Source organism: Berghia stephanieae, chromosome 11, assembly GCF_034508935.2.
Source record: "Berghia stephanieae isolate SIO BIC M18660-M18661 chromosome 11, UCSD_Bste_1.3, whole genome shotgun sequence".
Taxonomy (NCBI): domain Eukaryota; kingdom Metazoa; phylum Mollusca; class Gastropoda; order Nudibranchia; family Aeolidiidae; genus Berghia; species Berghia stephanieae.
Genome location: NC_088370.1, coordinates 12,816,901 through 12,827,849, shown reverse-complemented (window position 1 = coordinate 12,827,849; position 10,949 = coordinate 12,816,901). Strand labels below are relative to the sequence as shown.

The 10,949-nt window shown below is 33.2% G+C and overlaps 1 protein-coding gene across 2 annotated transcripts in view; it reads right to left on the bottom strand.

The window, feature by feature from the left end:
* The window catches only part of LOC144956997 (glutamate--cysteine ligase catalytic subunit-like), a 99,538-nt gene extending 97,190 nt beyond the window's left edge, over positions 1–2,348 (bottom strand). The window contains exons 1-2 of one of the 2 annotated variants that reach the window (XM_078887905.1): positions 2,289–2,348; positions 1,624–1,726 (exon numbers count right to left, since the gene is read on the bottom strand). The gene's annotated coding sequence lies outside the window, so the exon portion shown is untranslated. Of the gene's footprint in view, positions 1–1,623; positions 2,049–2,288 lie in introns of those variants that run through there. The other variant, XM_078887903.1, reaches the window with a different exon arrangement.
* Positions 2,349–10,949: the final 8,601 nt, after the last annotated feature.

Below are 10,949 nucleotides of genomic sequence, written 5' to 3'. Positions count from 1 at the left end.
AAAAATTGAGGAGATTGGTTTCTATTTAAAAAAAAATTAATTAATTAAAATAAAATAAAATAAGACATTTAAATAGCGCAATATCCACTACAAGTGCTCAAAGCGCTTTACAAGGGGTTCCTGGTCAACAGCAACACTTAACATGTAGGACGGGATATGACGCCTGTTGGGCGATATTACATTTTTTTCAGACAGAGACAACGCCAGGTACTCATTTTACACCTAAGTACGGTGAGAGAAAATGAGTAAATAGCTCAAATATGCGCCGAGCGAGGCTCGAACCCAAGACCTTCCGGTCCGAAAGCGAGTGCCATACCACAAGACCACACTGCGCACAAGATAGACACATTTACAGGTCTGATAGCCGAATACAATTATGGGATTGAATTAATATTGTTGCAATGGACAATATTATTTTGTTCTGATCTGAGAAAACTGTTTATCCCATTACAACAATGCGGCCGTTGTTTTGTTTTGTTTTGTATTGTATTTTTTTCTAAACAGTATAAATATGTGCAATGTTAGTCAAAGGAGGAAATAAACTACGTTAACTCATTCAATCCTAGAGATTTTTGCTAATTTTCAAAATTGGGAAAAATGTATTTAAAATGAGCATGTATATACATAGTTTTATTCAACTATCATTGACATGTAAAACCTAAAAAACATTAACTTCGATACTACGCCTATAATTTGTCTCAGAAAAATGTTATAAATAGGTATGGGGTAAAAGTAACCCGGGTTAGCGACGGATATAGTCGGTGTTAGGGTTGAGTGAGTTAACCAAATTATAGGACATACTGCGTTATTTAAAAAAAAAAAAAAAAAAATAACGGCCCCTAACAATTCAGACCAAGTCTATGAAGAATGTTTATTCTTTGAAATTCTGTGTCACTGAACATGTTATCTGGCTCTAGACCTAAATATTATTATATTACCATTCCCGACTTTTTAGATTTCAATGTTTAATTATTTCTTTCTTTCTTCTTTTTTCTTTATATCCACTAAATGTGCTCAAAGCGCATTACAAGGGGTGCCTGGTCAACAGCAGCCTTTAACATGTAGGACGGGACATGACCCCTGTTAGGCGATATTATAATTTTTGGACAAAGACAACGCTGTCAACGGCCAGGTACTCATTTTACACCTGAGTACGGTGAGAGAATGTGAGGTAAAGAGCCTTTTCCAAGGACTAAACTATGCGAATATATTTCTATGCGTAGACTATTCATTGGTTGCCATCTACGTATGAAAAAAACCCCCAAAAAACAAACAAACAAACAAAAACACGAGCTTTTATATAGCCCAAAATCCACCTAACGTGCTCAAAGCCCCTTACAAAGGGTCCCTGACCAACAGGAACAAGTAGGCTAACACGTAGAACGAGACATGGCGCCTGTTAGACAACGCTGTAGACAGCCGGGGACTCATTTTACACATGAGTACGGTGAAAGAATGTGAGTAAAAAGCCTTTTCCAAGGACTCAACTATGCGCCGAGCGAAGCTCGAACCCAAGGCCTTCGGTCCGAAAGCGAGTGTCATACTACCAGAAGAACACATAGCCGCAACATGTGCATATCTGAGGCCCGAAAGTAAAATTAGACTAGTTGAAATGGACAATACCTTGCGTTGATCTCAGAGTGTAGGTAGTATGCGCTTGGCTAAGAAGCTCACAAACATTGCCATCCGGAAATATAACGAACCAACACACAAAACTATGTGAAACCTTGAACAGTTGTAGTTTGGTTAATACAGTTTAGTGAGAATTACTCATGAACGCGGATGGCAAAAAGCAATAACAAAAGACCCGAGTGACGTCAACTTCGTTCTATCTTTTATGTATTGGTGCTAAACGTTTAGTTAAAATGATCACAACATCCACCAGCCGGAAATATCGTACCACTACACAGAATTACGTGTAACCTTGAGCGTTTCTAGTTTGATTGATATAATTTAGCGAGAACTATTCATTTAAAATGGCTGTCTAAAAACATCAGCAAAGCGCTGAGTGATGTCCTATTTGTTCCCTCGAGATCCGGTACAACAATGAGATCATTACAGTGAAATCAAAATTGAAAATACATTACAAGGCGGTCACAATTATCTAACTTTGTTATTGTTTTTTGCCATCCGCGTTTATGAGTAATGCTCACTGAACTGCATTAACCTGCAGGAACTATATATATATATATATATATATATATATATATATATATTATATATATATATATATATAGAGATAGAGAGAGAGAGAGAGAGAGAGCTTGGTATTAACACAATCTATTCACGATAACACAATGGAATTAATTGTCCACAGCACTCATTTCCAAATCCAAATTCACTTTGATAGACTATAGTAAATGAGGTTATATATATATAACAGTAAATTAATGTCTCGATGAAGACTATGACAAAACAGCTCATGTCATTATCTTAAACTTAAACAAATAACTTGTCAGATCAAGCTGTTACAAGTATAGTAATAAATAGTAATAATGTTAATAATAATGGTAATGATAATATGATGATGATATATAATAATAATAATAATAATAATAATAATAATAAATAATAATAATAATAATAATAATAATAATAATAATAATAATAATAATAACAATAATAATAATAAATAATAATAATAATATAAAATAATAAAATAAAAAACAAAAAACAACAACAATAATAAAATAAATAAATAATAATTAATAAATAATAAATAATAATAATAATAATAATAATAATAATAATAAAATATAATAATAAAATAATAATAAAAATAATAATAATAATAATAATAATAATATAATAATAATAATAATAATAATAATAATGATGAGATGATGATGATATGATAATGATGATGATGATATGATGATGATATATATAAATAATAATAATAATAATAATAATAATAATAATAATAATAATAATAAATAACAATAATAATGATTTTCCTGATTATCATCTTTTTAAGTATGATATGCGTGTAAAAGCCTTTTGCACGGACTCAACTATTCGCCATCCAGAGCGGAATCCGAAACCAGGACCTTCGGTTTCGAAGGCGAGTGTTATACCACGATACTACGATACCACCAGCTGCAAGATTTCAAGATGTAACTCCTCCTCCTCCCCCCCCCCCCTCATCTGAAGGCTAAAAGCAGAAATTAAATGGGGATGATATATATATATTTTTTTTTCTTCTATGAGCTCGAGTCATTGGTCACTTGTGTGTAACATTTGCGGCACTCATTTCGAACAATAGAAAACATTCGCAAGACCACATAATAATAATGATAATAAATGGCATTTATATAGCGCTTTACCCCGTTGTCACAGGCTCTAAGCGCTTTACAGTGATGTAAAACAAAACATATTACAGTGAGACAAGTGTGAAGGAAACGTGATACGAATTAAATTTAACAACAACAAAATATGAAAATGATATTGCAACATTATGACGTAAAAAGATAAAACTTTAAGCGAGATTTGAACGTTGTCAACGAATCCGAGCATCTCAGTGTGATGGGAGAGAGTCCCAAAAATGGGGGGCCGAAAATTGAAAAGACTGTTCACCTATTTTATGCAATGGCTTAGGTTTGACAAGGATTGATTGGTCATTGCTTGACCTCAAGTTTCTATTGGGGACATATATGTTTAGAAGGTCTTTAATATAGGAGGGACTGTTCGTGCTCAGGGATTTGTAGACAACAGTACAAATCTTATAGGCAACTCTTTTTCCACAGGAAGCCAATGTAACTCACGGAGAAGAAGAGTTGCTGACGGGTATTTTTTGTTATTGCGTACAATGAGCCTGGCTGCGTTATTTTGAGCAACCTGAAGTTTGCTAATTTTGTCTTTAGCTAAATTCGCCCAAAGGGAGTTACAATAGTCCAATTGAGATAAAACCAGGGAATTAATTAAAAGTTCTGTTATATGCTTTGGTATTAAATTACGAATTTTGCTTATTTTTTTCATTTCTATGTACATAGATTGTATCGTGTTATTCACGTGGCTTGTCATGGAAAGATCTTTATCAATGATGACGCCAAGGTTTTTTGCTTTATTTGAAAATTCTATTGTGCTATTTCCGATAGTAATAGGTGATTTATTTGCCTGTTTAAGGATACTCGGCCTTCAACACATTAAAATCTCAGTTTTACTATCATTTAATTTTGACTTATTGTGGTACATCAAAGATTTAATCTCATTAAAACAGCTCGTAATTCGTTGTATTAAGAACTGTAAATTACCAAGGGGTGCTGAATCATATATTTGCGTATCATCTGCATGAAAATGATAACTCAGATTGAATCTGGATATCACACTAGAAAGGGGCTGCATATATACAGTAAAAAGCACAGGGCCAAGAACAAAGCCTTGTGGCACTCCAAAATTTAGTAAAACTTGTTCTGACTGAAACCATTCACCACGACAGTCTGCCATCGATCCTGTAAATATGATGTAAACCATTTAAGGGCAATTCCTTTTATGCCGAACGTATTTTCTAGTCTTCTTAACAGAATGTCATGGTCAATGGTGTCAAAGGCAGCTGAAAGATCTAAAAGGCATAATACATTGATACTGTTAGCATCAGCATTACATAACAAGTCATTAAAGATTTTAAGAAGCGCCGTTTCAGTACTCTGTTGATGTTTGTAGGCTGACTGAAAGGGTTGTTCCAAACTGTTGTTCTTAAGATGAGATGTTAATTGTGTAAGAACTACCTTCTCCAAAAGTTTTGACAAAAAAGGTAAATTTGATACAGGACGATAATTGTTTAATATATTGTGGTCCAGTAATTTTTTTCTTCAGAAGTGGTTTGACGAGGGCACTTTAAAAGCACGATGGAACTTCGCCAGTCAGTATGGATGTATTTATGATGGATGTAATGGATGGTAATAATGTATCGAGCTGTGCTGGTAGGGGATCAAGGTCGCATAGCCGCACAAGAATCAATGCTAGCATGAATGAACTCATGATTCAGGGAGAAGCTAGAAGTTCTAAATTTAAATGTAGATCAAGAAAGATAAAGTGAGAAATGAACGAATTCGAAGGCTGACTGAAGTGAAGAATGTATCAATAAAGATGAGAGAAGATAGATTGAAATGGTTTGGACATGTAAAGAGACGAGAGGGGGAGTAGATACGTGGAAAGGAAAGTTTTGGACTTACAAATAGCGGGAAAGAGGAAAAAGGGACGCCCAAAGACTAGATCAGATGATGGAATAAGGTAAAGGATGATATTATGAAAGAACTGGGCCTGGAGGAAGATGATGATGCGTTGAACCGAGATGCATGGAGATGCGGCATTCATTATTGCAACCCTGCAAACTGCGGGATAAGCTGAAAGAAGAAGAGGAAGAAGAAGAAGATGAAGAGCTATATCATTAATTTTACGCAGTCTAGATTCCAAACTCATAGATCTAAGTTTACTTTTTTTTAAAGAAGTCAATGGGTGTTATGTGCTTCGCAAATCAGGTAGCTTAGCCCACCGAGTCTCTCTGTTCGATACAAGTTATTGGCCTATGAATTTCTTGCTACCTTTTGGATAGGACGTATTTGTATTTTATTTTAATTGTTTTCCACGTTAATTTGTGTATTGTTGTGCTGACGAAGGGTTTGTACCCGAAACGTCCGTTGTCTGTTTTGTTCCCATACGAAGGCTCTCCATTTTCACTCTTTCGTTAGTGTTCGTAGAACGGGAATACCTGCTAGTTCACCTATTATACGTCATGCTGATTGATTGATATTATAATATGATATATGTCCAATGTAAATATTATAATATTATAATATAGATAGCGATTGTTTACATAAAAGTATGATTGTATAGGGCATGGAATATATCACTTGAAAAGAATGAATAGAAACTAAAAATATTGCTTTCTTCAAGCACACTTCCATGAATTTTCCTTTACCACCAACCCAACCACCGTGATTAAGCATAAAGTTATGTGAGAGAAATAAATAATTTAGGTCATTCAACCGTCTCTGAACTTTACAACCCCCCCCCCCCCTCTCTCTCCCCCCCCCCCCCCCCCCGGGCCTCCCCCATCCCCTTCTCGATAGTTAATATCTATCTCTGTTTTTTTTGGTTTTTTTTTTTTTGGTGTGAACTCGCTTTCAAATGCAAATAAAATATTTTCTTGCAGAGCGGTAAGCAAAAGAAATCTGAGTTTATCTCGGTTTCTGTAGCGTTTATTGGCCTATGGATTTCTTGCTACCTTAAGGATAGGACGTATTTATTATTATTTATACTGACAAATATAGCAGACCCAGTAAACTAATGACTGCTTGATAGTTAAATGAGTAAAAACAAGAGAAATCATCGACTGCACCCAGGACCGATAGAGGATTTTTTTTCATAATATTTGGGGGGTGCTCTACCAACTGAGCTATCTTGTTCTCCTCTAAATATCAATGAAATATTTGCTACCACTTCTCTGATCGAGGATCCTTTGAGAATACGATTCAATAGTCTGATGTCACGCCGCCTAGCAACGGCGGCCATCTTGGTTCTAAACAAAGAAAATCATTACTTTTTATTTTTCATGCTGGCTAGAACTTTTCATATGCCTTGTGATCAGAATGTGTAAAAGTCAAAACATGATCAAATTTATGGGGGTTTTTTTTTTCTCTGGATACCCTTTATGCTCGCCGGAGAAAATATTCCATACGGGCGTCCGCCATTGTTCCGATAGTTTAGAGCCAGTGTTACTAAGTTACCATGCGTCATTAGGAAGGAAGTGACGTTATGACTGTTGAAGAGTATTAGGATGGCATATATTTTATAGATGTCAATTTGTTAACGCTTACAAAAATGAATTTTGTCTACCTAATCTCTCTCTCTCTCTCTCTCTCTCTCTCTCTCTCTCTCTCTCTCTCTCTCTCTCTCTCTCTCTCTTGTTATTATTATTATTATATTATTATTATTATTATTATTATTATATTATTATTATTATTATTATTATTATTATTATTATTATTATTATATTATTATCATCATCATCATCACCTTATTATTTCTTTTCTTATTATTATATTATTATTATTATTATTATTATTATTATTATTATTATTATTATTATTATATTATTATTATTATTATTATTTATTATATTTATTATTATTTATTATTATTATTATTATATTATTATTATTATTATTATTATATATTATTATTATTATTATTATTATTATTATTATTATTATTATTATTATTATTATTATTATTATTATATATTATTATTATTATTATTCTACATTAATATTATTATTATTATTATTATTATTATAATTATTATTACTATCATCACCATTATTATTATTATTATTATTATTATTATTATTATTATTATTATTATTATTATTATTATATTATTATTATTATTATTATTATTATTATTACTATTATTATTATTATTACTATTATTATTATTATTATATTATTATTATTATTATTATTATTATTATTATTATTATTATTATTATTATTATTATTATTATTATTATTATTATTATTATTATTATTATTACTATTATTACTATTATTATTATTATTATTATTATTATTATTATTATTATTATTATTATTATTATTATTATTATTCTTATTATTATTATTATCATTATTATTTTTACTATTATTATTATTATTATTATTATTATTATTATTATTATTATTATTATTTATTATTATTATTATTATTATTATTACTATTATTATTATTATTACTATTATTATTATTATTATTATTATTATTATTATTATTATTATTATTATTATTATTATTATTATTATTATCATTATTATTATTATTATTATTATTATTATTATTATTATTATTATTATTATTATTATTATTATTATTATTACTATTATTATTATTTTCAACGTTATTGCTAAAACAATTGATGCTAACTTTTTATCAATTGTATATTATATTGTATATATGCAACCCTGAGCATTGCACGCATGCGTGTCCAGAACTTCTCTTCTAAACCCGATTGGTTTTCGAAAGTTTTGCTGGAAACTCCAAAAAGCTATAATAGTTATATGGTCCGCAGAATATTTTTGTTGGGGAAATATTTATAATATTATAACTAATACACCAAAGGCATTTTATTTTCATAATTTTTATGAGTGTAGAAGATGACAATAGGAGGAAGATAGAGCAGCTTTCGTGTTAGAGGGTTTGGTTGCTGTGTAGTTTAGAAAGGGTTTAAAATTGAGCTTAAAATTGAGCTTTATATAGCGCAATATCCACTAAATGTGCTCAAAGCGCTTTACAAGGTGTCCCTGGTCAACAGGCGATATTACACTTTTTCGGAGAAAGACAACGCTGTTAACGGCCAGGTACTCATTTTACACCTGAGTACGGTGAGAGAATGTGAGTAAAGAGCCTTTACCAAGGACTCAACTATGCGCCGAGCCCGAGGCTCGAACCCAGGACCTTCCAATCCGAAAGCGAGTGTCATACCACTAGACCACATAGCCTCACATTCGGAGACCGTTGAGATATTTTGTAACGGGTCTCTTTCTTTATGGGAATACTTTTTCTGGCTCTAGCTTGTAAGACGGGAGTGGAACAAAGGCTGGTGTGTGCATGGCAAAGAATGGAACAATGTCACCTGGGTATGATTTACAGTGGTATGACACTCGCTTTCGGATCGGAAGGTCCTGGGCTCGAGCCTCGTTCGGCGCATAGTTGAGTCCTTGGAGAAGGCTCTTTACTCACATTCTCTCACCGTACTCAGGTGTAAAATGACTACCTGGCCGTTAACAGCGTTGTCTTTGTCCGAAAAATTGTAATATCGCCTACCAGGCGTCATGTCCCGTCCTACATGTTAAATGTTGCTGTTGACCAGGGACCCCTTGTAAAGCGCGTTGAGCACATTTAGTGGATATTGCGCTATATAAAGCTCAATTTAGAAATGGATGTATCACATTCGGAGACCGTTGAGATATTTTGCAACTAACGGGTCTCTTTCATCATGGGAATACTATTTCTGGCTCTAGTTTGGAAGACGGGAGTGAAACAAAGGCTGGTGTGTGCATGGCACAGAATGGAACAGTGTCACCTGGGTATGTTTTCTAGTGGTAAGAAACTTGCTTTGGGATCGGAAGGTCCTGGGTTCGAGCCTCGCTCGGCGCATAGTTGAGTCCTTGGAGAATGCTCTTTACTCACATTCTCTCACCGTACTCAGGTGTAAAATGAGTACCTGGCCGTTAACAGCGTTGTCTCTGTCCCAAAAAATTGTAATATCGCCTGACAGGCGTCATGTCTCGTCCTACATGTTATGTGTTGCTGTTGGCGCAGGGACCCCTTGTAAAGCGCTTTGAGCACGTTTAGTGGATATTGCGCTACATAAAAGCTGAAATTAATTTTTTTTTTAAAGATGCGCGATAGATAAGAGTACCCGATGATTTTTTTCAAACCCACGGTCCATTATACAATATGACGTCATCACAGTTCACGTGATCTAGTTTTAGCAAGGCAGAGACGAAGAAATAACTATTATATGGCATTCCCATTTTCTAACACAATAGGATTCAATAGTCTGATATCACGTCCGCCCAGCAACGAGCAGCTTAGTACTAAACAAAGAAAATCGATATTTTTTTATTCTTCATGCTGGCTAGAACTTTTTCACCTGCCATGTGATCAGAATGTATAAGAGACAAAACATGATCAGATTTATAATGTTTTTCTTCTCTGGATACACTTTTATGCTCGTCGGAGAAGTACTTTATAACGGCGTATCTATCATCTGTGCATGTATAGTATGATAATTAAAACAAATGAGTGTCTGTTTGCAAAAAAAGAATTGAGATTTTATAAAGCGCAATATCCACTAAATGTGCTCAAAGCGCTTTACAAGGGATCCCTGGCCACCAGCAACGTTTAACATGTAGAACTGGACATTACGCCTGTTAGGCGATATTACCATTTTTTTTTTATCAGACAGAGACATATCTATTATCCGCCAGGTTTTCATGTTACACCTGAGTACGGTGAGAGAATGTGAGTAAAGAGCCTTCTCCAAGGACTCAACTATGCCTCCGAGCGAGGCTCGAACCCAGGACCTTCCGATCCGAAAGCGAGTGTCATACCACAAGACCACATAGCCGCACTACACCAGCCACCGATAACGTTAACATATAAAGAGTTATGCCCCTTATTTTGTCTAGTGGATATTGCTCAATATAAAAGTTCACAAATTTATTTTAAGCACATACAATTCTCTTGATAAGATAGAATTTACTGCAAATCTATAAAACGAAATAAAGACAAACAAATGAGGGGCATATGGATAATATTATTATCAATCGTTGTCTACTAGTTTGCCCAATCTTATCGAGGGACAATAAATCTTTCGGGCTCTTTATCACTTTATATCACAAACATATTCAGCGCCAGTTCCAGTCAGTGCACATGTCTACGGGTGGCGTAGAAAATAAATAAATGATTTAAATAAAGGAAGAAAAGAAATGAATGAAATAAACAAGTAGAATAAATAGAGAAAATAAATTAATCAAAAAGCAAAGAAACAAAGAAAAACGAATAAATAACATTATATAAATACTATATATATATATATATATATATATATATAATATATATATATCATATGAAGTCGATAATAGGGCTTTAAATGGACACATTGAACCTTAAATGCCCTTAAAACTACGTGCACATATTGGCAGGCCTGACATCCGAACGCAATTATGGGCCTAGTTTATCTCTTGTAATGGACAATATTTTACGTCATTTATTTTTGTTTGTTGAGATTTCCATTACAACAATCAGCCCATAATGAATTTGGTAATCAGACCTGAAAATAAGTGCACGTCGCTTTCAAACATAAGCGCCTAGAGCTTCGTGGTTGAGGATGACGTGCGCTATATAAGAGTCTATAATAATAATAATAATAATAATAATAATA